The 8,416-nt window shown below is 36.8% G+C and overlaps 1 long non-coding RNA gene across 1 annotated transcript; it reads left to right on the top strand.

Moving 5' to 3' along the window:
• The first annotated feature begins 542 nt into the window (after positions 1-542).
• On the top strand, positions 543-7,728 carry LOC116556994. Its single transcript, XR_004271311.1, has 3 exons — positions 543-2,887; positions 3,592-3,648; positions 7,261-7,728. It is a non-coding gene; the product is annotated as an uncharacterized LOC116556994 (long non-coding RNA).
• The last annotated feature ends 688 nt before the right edge of the window (positions 7,729-8,416 follow it).

The raw sequence follows: 8,416 nt of genomic DNA, 5'->3' as shown, positions 1-8,416 counted from the left end.
ATCTGTCCTTTGCCTCTGCTGCAGGTGCTTTGTATCATGACTGTTAGTCTTTACAATTAGTTTGGATTGGTCTCTTTAGTGAGGACATTTCTCCACTGTTCATCCTCCTGTTGATTTTAAGAATTACAGAGGGGGTCAGTGGCAAATAGAGTAAAATATGAAACAGTGGAAGAAGTCAATCCAGGTTGTGTTTGGAGAAGTATGCAAAATTTTGGTGATTGTAGGGAATTTGGCTTTTATCTCAAACATATTTTATATGCAGAAAACTTCTACCTGTTGTGAAGTATGACATGAATATATTTTGTAGGCTGCTGGAAAACATTTTGGCTTGATAAGGAATTTTCACTTGCAATGATCTGAATGGCTACATCTCCATAACTTGTGAAGAGGAAGTAAATAAATGTTTGTAAAATATTCTGATTGTGCCAAAAGCAACTTTGATCGTATTTTGTCATTGGTTTACATAACATGAAAATGTTTCAAATACTTTTCAAAACCATAGACAACTTCATGAAGTGGATTTGTGCAGCATCCAGATTTGTTACTGCACACCAGGGTGCGCTGAGAAGCACCCAAAGAAAGAAGAAATGTGTATGTACTTGCATGAAACCAAATGCTGAGTCTTTCATCTTGATTTTTAATTTTAGCTTATTCAGTGGAGGTTTTTGGGGAAGTTGGAGAATAAAAAATGATGAGTAATATAAGGTGGAGAAGTATATTTTTCTAGAATAATTGGGAATTTTAATATATATACTGAAAAGGGCTCTTTGCTGGTTTCGAATCAAGAAATACAGTAGAGAGTGTTGCCATGACCTTCTTACATGTCTTCTAATATGATTTTCAAATGACTTGGTTCAAATAAGTTTGAATGAAAGCTTGTACTTTCATAGATTTGTATAGAGAAAAATATGAACCCCAAGTATTAACACAATTCAAACCTAATGAAAGAGCTATTCCCATTTATGAAAATGTCTCATCTTAGACAAGAAACAGACATTAAAGTGCTATGTAAATGCTTCCTATGTAAAATTTAATAAGAAATCAATGCATTTTCAATTTGTGCCACTTTTCCCGCCATAGAACTTGGCATTAGATATCATTGTGTTACAACCTTTGTCAACTATAGATCATTTTAAATAATTTATTTCAGTTTAAAAAATTGCTGTAGATATTAAGCTCATATCCTGATAAACCACAAATGTTCTTTACAGTTTTCTTTTTGTGAAATTATTAAAAATGTCTGGTTTTAACGTGGGAAAATGCAGAAATTTTCTATTTTCAATCAGCTGTTTTATTCGCTGAAGCATCTCAATGCTAGACAATTGCAGGTTTACTTATAGGCAGAGATTCTGTAATTGTAGTTCTCTAAAGAAGCATAGAATATATATTATATTTGGGACATTGTACAGAATTATATTTCCTTATTCAAATGAAATTCTGAAAACTATAAATTCAGTCATCATTTTACCACTGATGAGAATATTGAAAACAAAAGTTAGTAACTACAGCCAAACATTCCATTAGACAGAACCAGATTGTTTTCCCAAATATTTTTCTGTTTATGTTGTGTTGCTAACTGAATATGCACTGGAATAACGGGTTTGCAAAATCTATTGTCAATACAGGTGCTATTTCAAAGTTAAGTAAGATAATTGACATGGTTAAATGAGTATAATATGAAATATATCTTTGAAATGTAAGCATTATAAGACTCTCCTTCATCTAAAGGCATGCTTTATGTAGAATACAGGTAACTTAATTTTCTAGATAGATGAAGAGGAATAGTAGCATAAATAATTTTTAAATGCACATAATCTAAACACGTTTTACTTGACTTTAGAAAGTATTTTATGTAATTTTTATTTTGGTTACAAATGCTGTATCCTTGTAACTGTGTTCTTTTAAAGCTAATACTAAATTTAGTTTTAATTCAGAGAGCATTCACCAGTTGATGGAAGGGTTTTAGTGTTTCACTAAGTGAACTTTGTTCCAGCATATCACCCACCTCTCAAAAAATATCAGGTACATTTCTTCCAGGTTTTTTTTTTTGTTTTAAACCTTAAAGAGAAGATCTTCTGTAGTAGACAAACCTGGCTTAAACTTATAGCTCTTCCAGTCACTAGCTATACAACTTTGCAAGAGGTTTTAAACATATTTTTAAAATTTCTGTTTTTTCATCTGAAAATGGTGATGATAATGCTGGGATTTCTGGACTGGTGTGAAAGTTGAATAAAATAATGTACTTAGCACAAGTGCATGGTATAGGGAAAGTGCTCAGAAATTGCAAGTTATTATTAAGAGATACTTTACAAAGGCCAGTTTGCCCTCCTCTTTAACTCTGCTTCTCCAAATTTTATGGATTCTTTAAGACCCAGTTCAAATCCCATGTCCTTTATGGATGCTTCCTTGACTTTGCTTTTTAAATCTCCTTTTCTTTTCTTTATGTAAATATTTAAAAATTAAATTGATAATGCAACAACAAAAATATTAGTTTGGTGCAAAAGTTATTGTGGTTTTTGCAATTAAAAGTTATACCTCTGCCAGTTAACTAGCTGTACAACTCTCAGCAAGTAAAAGTAACGATAAAAACCACAATTACTTCTGCACCAACCTAATAGTATAGAGGCTTATAGAACACAGTAAGAATCTGCTGTCTGCCCAGGCTGCTTCTAACTCTCAGCCCCACTATTCCAGGGTGTGGTAGTCATGCATGAAATCCAAGGTGGCAGCATTGCTGAAAGGCAGCAGGACAAATGATGGGATAAAGAAAAGGGCAAATGACACCTGCCTACTTTCTCTTAAAGGAGTATCCTGGAAGCTGCCATATTTCACCTCTACTTCTATCTCCTTGGCTGGAATGAAGTCACATGCCCACATCAGCTGAAAGGTGGCTGGGAATTACCTTTATTATGGGACACTATATGCTCTGCTAAAATTCGATTATGACAGAAGAAGAAAACGTGCCTATTAGAGGCAAAATTGGCAGTCTTTCAGAGTTGGAGCTCTTTATATCTTTTCTTTCCCAAGTATTGATCTCTCTTTTCCTCCCCAGTGTCCTCTGATATTTCTTCTAGCCCTGGCTCTCCTCCAGGACTCAGTTATATACGAAATGTCCCAATTCTCCTGTATTGCTCATTACCATAGCTCCTTTCTGTTCATCAGAATTAACCTTCTAGAAGAGAGCAGTGCTTTATTTTGCTTAAGTAAACTGCATTTCATTGAAAATATTGATGCACTATTGTGGTGGATAGCAGGTTTTTTTTGAGAGAGACTCTCGCTCTGTCACTGAGGCTAGAGTGCAGTGGCGTGATCTCGGCTCACTGCAACCTCCACCTTTTGGGTTCAAGCAATTCTCCTGCCTCAGCCTCCCGAGTACCTGGAATTACAAATGCCTGTCACTATGCCCAGCTATTTTTTTGTATTCTTAATAGAGATGGGGTTTCACCATGTTGGCCAGGTGGGTCACGAACTCCTGACCTCATGATCACCTGCCTTGGACTCCCAAAGTGCTGGGATTACAGGTTTGAGCCACTGTGCCCAGCCTGTATTTTTTTTTTTTTTTAAACCAATACCTGCTTCCATTCCTCCTAGGAAGAATTATACTTCCCCTGAACCATTGATTGATCATGTGGCTTCATCCAATAAAAGGTAAAATTAATTAATAAAATGTATCACATTGGCAGAAGCTTTAGGAATCTGTCTGGGCTTCAGTTACTCTCTTTGTTTCCTCTGATACAAGACATCTTTTGAGATGTCACTCTGGACTGGGTGCTAGAGTGAAGACAACATGGAGCAGAGCCTCTTCTGAGTGCCAGTGGACATGTAGCGGTGAGCAGGGCGGAAACCTTTGTAGCTGTGAGCTACCAAGCTCTTGGGGTCATTTATCACCACAGCGTATTTGTCTATTTTGACTGATATGATCACTATGCTGAAGGTATTTCCATCTAAATTCTTTTTTCACCTAAGTCACCTCTACCCCACTCAGGAAGGAATGAGGAGGCAAAACTAGAAGGGATTGATAGGAAAAGGAGAGCTCATTCTGCCATTAAGACCGTAATGTCACCAGCTGCCTATTTTATATTCTAATTTCCAAAATATACTTGACATTTTATTTTAGCATTTCCAATCATATATAAGCGAAATGTTAAGTGAGGTGATTACAGCAGGAAAAAGTGGCCCCCAAATGAAGCTATTTATATCTAATTTATCCTAACTGTCTAGGAGCAATGGCAATGTCTTCAGTTAAAAAAGAAACAAAACAAAGCAAATACAACTAAGGTAAGGCCAGGCACAGTGGCTCACACTTGTAATTAAAGCACTTTGCACTTTGGGAGGCTGAGGCAGGAAGATCACTTGAGCCAAGGAATTTGAGACCAGCTTGGACACAACATGATGAGACCCTGTCTCTGCAAATAGTATCAACAACAATAATAATAATAAATCCAGATGTAGTGGCATGTACCTGTGGTTCTAGCTATTTAGGAGGTTGAAGTGGGATGATTGCTTGGGTTCAGGAGTTTAAAGCTACAGTGAGCTGTGATTGCACCACTGCATTCCAGCCTGGGCAATAGCAAGACCCTGTCTCAAAACAAAACAAAGGAAGACATTCCTTAATTGTGTTTTTCTCTATGTGTTTAACCCTCAACAAATGATTGAGAAAGCTTTAATATAGCCTTTCATATGTATGGTCATGTGATCATTAGTAAGTGAAAGTGTTGTTTCATTTCATAAATGAATTTGAACTAAGTTGTATATTTCATACCAGGAAGCTAAGTTCCTGGGACTGGTATATCCAGCCTCAGGGTTTTGGCCTTATGGATCCTGGCCATGACTGTTATTACTCTTTCCCTCCCTAAAGGCTTGTTAGCATTTTAAGCAGGTGAACTCTGGGCATGGAATTATGACCTGGCTTTTCATTATGTAGCCCTCCTCAAACCTTACCTTACAAATATTTTTCATGCATTCCTACCGCCTATGCATTGTCAACCTCTTTCTCCTACCCAATCTCTGCAGATGACTCAATAATAATGTTTTAGATAAGAGGCAGAGATATTTGGCAACAAAGAAGATTTAGAAACCTCACGTAAACAAGCTAATTCTTGGTTTTGAGAGATGTGCTGATAGTTTGTTCACGGAACTAACAGGGTAATAGTTTGATGGAGTGCACCTTGGCCATTTATTTACCACTCCATATCTGCAGCATCCAGGACAATATTTGCCACACAGCAAGCATTCAGTACTCATTTTGCTGAGGGAAAGAATGACAGATACCTTGGAACTCAGACAAGGCCTTGGGGGACCCTCAGCCTTTTGATGCTAATCTTAGTATTTTCTCATTTTGTTTCCCTTTAAATGGACCCTTAACATTACAGGATTGAAATAGTGAGGCTGGCTTTTTAAACAATCATATCAACACATCCAAAAGAGATTTGACCTTTAGATTCCTTACCCTAGGAAGTTCAGTGAGGTTGCCATTGCTCAGAGTACCTTATGAACCCTGCTGCTTCCTCAACAGGCAATCCCTTTGAAGGGCTGGTGTGTTTATATCACAAGTGTTACCAAGTACCAGCTGCTGTCGCTGGATGACATGGACTCTGAAACCTGCAGTGCCCCTTCTGTTCCTCTGATTCCTACCCTAAGGCAGCAATCGTTGATAGAAACAGTAATAGTTAATGAGTAATTTCCCCCAGCATCTGGTTGACTTTCTAGGGGTTAAAAAAAAAATCAAGCAAATATACTGGGCATCTGAAATTCTACAGTAACCAACTCTCTCTAACAGGTGCCTTCCTGTGTGGTTGTTTTAAAAAGATGACATTGGCACTAGGGAAGCAATTCTTCATTAAAATAACTGAGACTGCTAGAGATATGGCTAGATTAGTAAAGTGAATTACTATCACAGGCGCAAAGATGCCCCAGATATTGGAGTTAATATTTGGTTATTTTCTTGGTGATCCTGAGGGCACTTATTTATAAGGAGGCAGTAAATTGGGCACTGGAGAGAAATTGGTTCATTTTAATAGACACTTCTGTAGTTCAAAAAAATAAAAAAGGATTTAGGTTTTGTATCGGCTTTCAATAGATGCACAAGTTAGAAAATTGAGATGTAGAGGTAAAAATTGTGGGCTCTGGGGTTAGGCTGCATGGATTCAAATTTCAATTTGCTGATAATGTGATCTTGAGTAAGGGACATTTTTTTCTATACCTTTTCTTATCTATAAATTGGGTATGGCAGTAGGTAGTCTTTACCTCATGGGATTTTTTTTGAAATTAATAGATTTTATTTTTTGAACCATTTTAAATTTCCTGGTACTATGAAACATTTGCATTACTATGGTATATTTGTTACAATTAATGAGTCAATATTGATACATTTTATTGATATCTATAGTTTACATTAGGGTTTACTCTCTGGATTGTACATCCTCTGGGTTTTCAGAAATTGTGTGATGACATGTACTTGTCATTACAGTATCATGCAGCATTGTTTCTCTGCCCTCAGAATCCTCTGTGCTCTGCCTATTCATCCCTCCCCACCCTAGCCCCTGGAAACCACTGATCTTTTTGCTGTCTCCACAGTTTTGTCTCTTACAGGATGTCATATGGTTGGAATCGTACAATATGTAGTCTTTTCAGATTGCTTTCTGTCATTTAGCAATATGCATTTAAGATTCCTTCATGCCTTTTTATGGCTTGATAGCTCATTTCTTTTTACTGCTGAATAATATTCCATTGCTTGAATCTTCCACAGTTTGTTTATTCATTCACTGAAGAACATCTTGATTGCTTCCACCTTTTGGCGATTAAGGATAATGCTGCAGGTTTTTTTGTGGATATAGTTTTTCATTCATTTGGTTAAATTCCAAGGAGTGCAATTGCTTGATCATAGAGTATGAATATGTTTAGCTTTGTAAGAAACTGCCAAACTGTTATCCAATGTGGCTGTAACATTTTGCATTTTCCACTAGCAATGAATGAGAGGTTCTGCCTCTATATCCTGACCAGCATTTGGTGGTGTCAGTGCTTTAGATTTTAGTTACTCTAATAGGTAGGTAGTGGTATCTCATTGTTTTAATTTGCAATTCCCTAATGACATATGATGGTAAGCATTTTTTTTAAACATACTTATTTCCCATCCATACATCTTTGGTGAGACTTTAAGAGTTTTTAAGTGGATTGCATGAAACAACACAAATCAAGCACTCAGTATTGCACCTGGGATACAGTAAGTTCTCCATAAATATTACCTTTTCTCATTATTAGGATGCTGAAATTATCCTGGGAAATCCATCAGAAGAAGCTGGCAAGACACCTCATCTGCATTCTTAGGAAATAATATCAGTCTTTTTCTAAAAAATCTCTAATTGAGGAAAAACCAACACACTCTGGTATCCCTCAGCCTTCTCTGGAGGAAGTTTGTCCCTTGCTAGAGAAGAGTGGACGAGGGGGCAAAAGTAGACAAGGGCATTTTAAAAACTGGCTGATTACTTGAACTGTTTGGGAACCTTCATAAAATAGACTTCTGAGTCCCGTACTGATTTTGATGTACATGATAGGGCTAAAGAGTATATGGTTTTGTTTATTTATTTTTTTAAACACAGATTTTTGCTCTGTTGCCCAGGCTGGAGTGCAGTAGCTCAATCACAGCTAGCTGTAGCCTTGATGTCTCAGGCTCAAGCAATCCTCCCATCATAGCCTCCCAAGTAACTGGGAATACAGGCATGTGTCACTCCACTCGACTAATTTTTAAACTTTTTTGTAGAGATGAGGTCTCCTTACATTGCCCAAGCTGCTCTTCAACTCCTGGGCTCAAGTAATCCTCTCCTCTCAGCCTCCCACAGTATTGGGAATACAGTATTGGCCATCAGTATATACTTTAAAAATGTCTCTCAGGCTATTTTGATAATACACCAGGTGTCTAAACAATTTGACTGCATGATATGTCCACAACCACACAATTTATTGTTTAAGCTAATCACTTTTAAGAGTTGAAAGGTACTAATAACAATTTATTCAGGATAATATGTGACTACAAGGATAAGTTGGACAGATGTCCTGGAAAACTTGGGATATGTGTTCTCCCTATGCATAAGTCTTTTCTTGACTCTAAGGTTCTAAGAGCATAGTGATAAATCCAATAGAAATGCTTCCTAATGTGCTCTGTGTGTGTCTTGATATTCACTCTGATTTTCTAGAGAGAAAGAAGTTGGGTTTATATTAATATTGATAGATAATATTGAAAAGGAAAAAGTAGGAAAAATTAAAAAGACCCCAACAAGGTAGATTTTATTAGAATTTCAACCAAGAAAATTCAGAATTTCTGTTTATGTTGAAAGTGGCAAAGCCCATACTCAACTGAAATTAATTTTATATAAAAAGAAGAGGCTGGGTGCAGTGGCTCATGCCTGTAATCCCAGCA

Source organism: Sapajus apella, unplaced genomic scaffold, assembly GCF_009761245.1.
Source record: "Sapajus apella isolate SASKATOON/1434 unplaced genomic scaffold, GSC_monkey_1.0 scaffold18, whole genome shotgun sequence".
Lineage (NCBI taxonomy): Eukaryota > Metazoa > Chordata > Mammalia > Primates > Cebidae > Sapajus > Sapajus apella.
The sequence above is the reverse complement of the archived record's forward strand: the minus strand, read 5'-3'. Positions and strand labels throughout refer to the sequence as shown.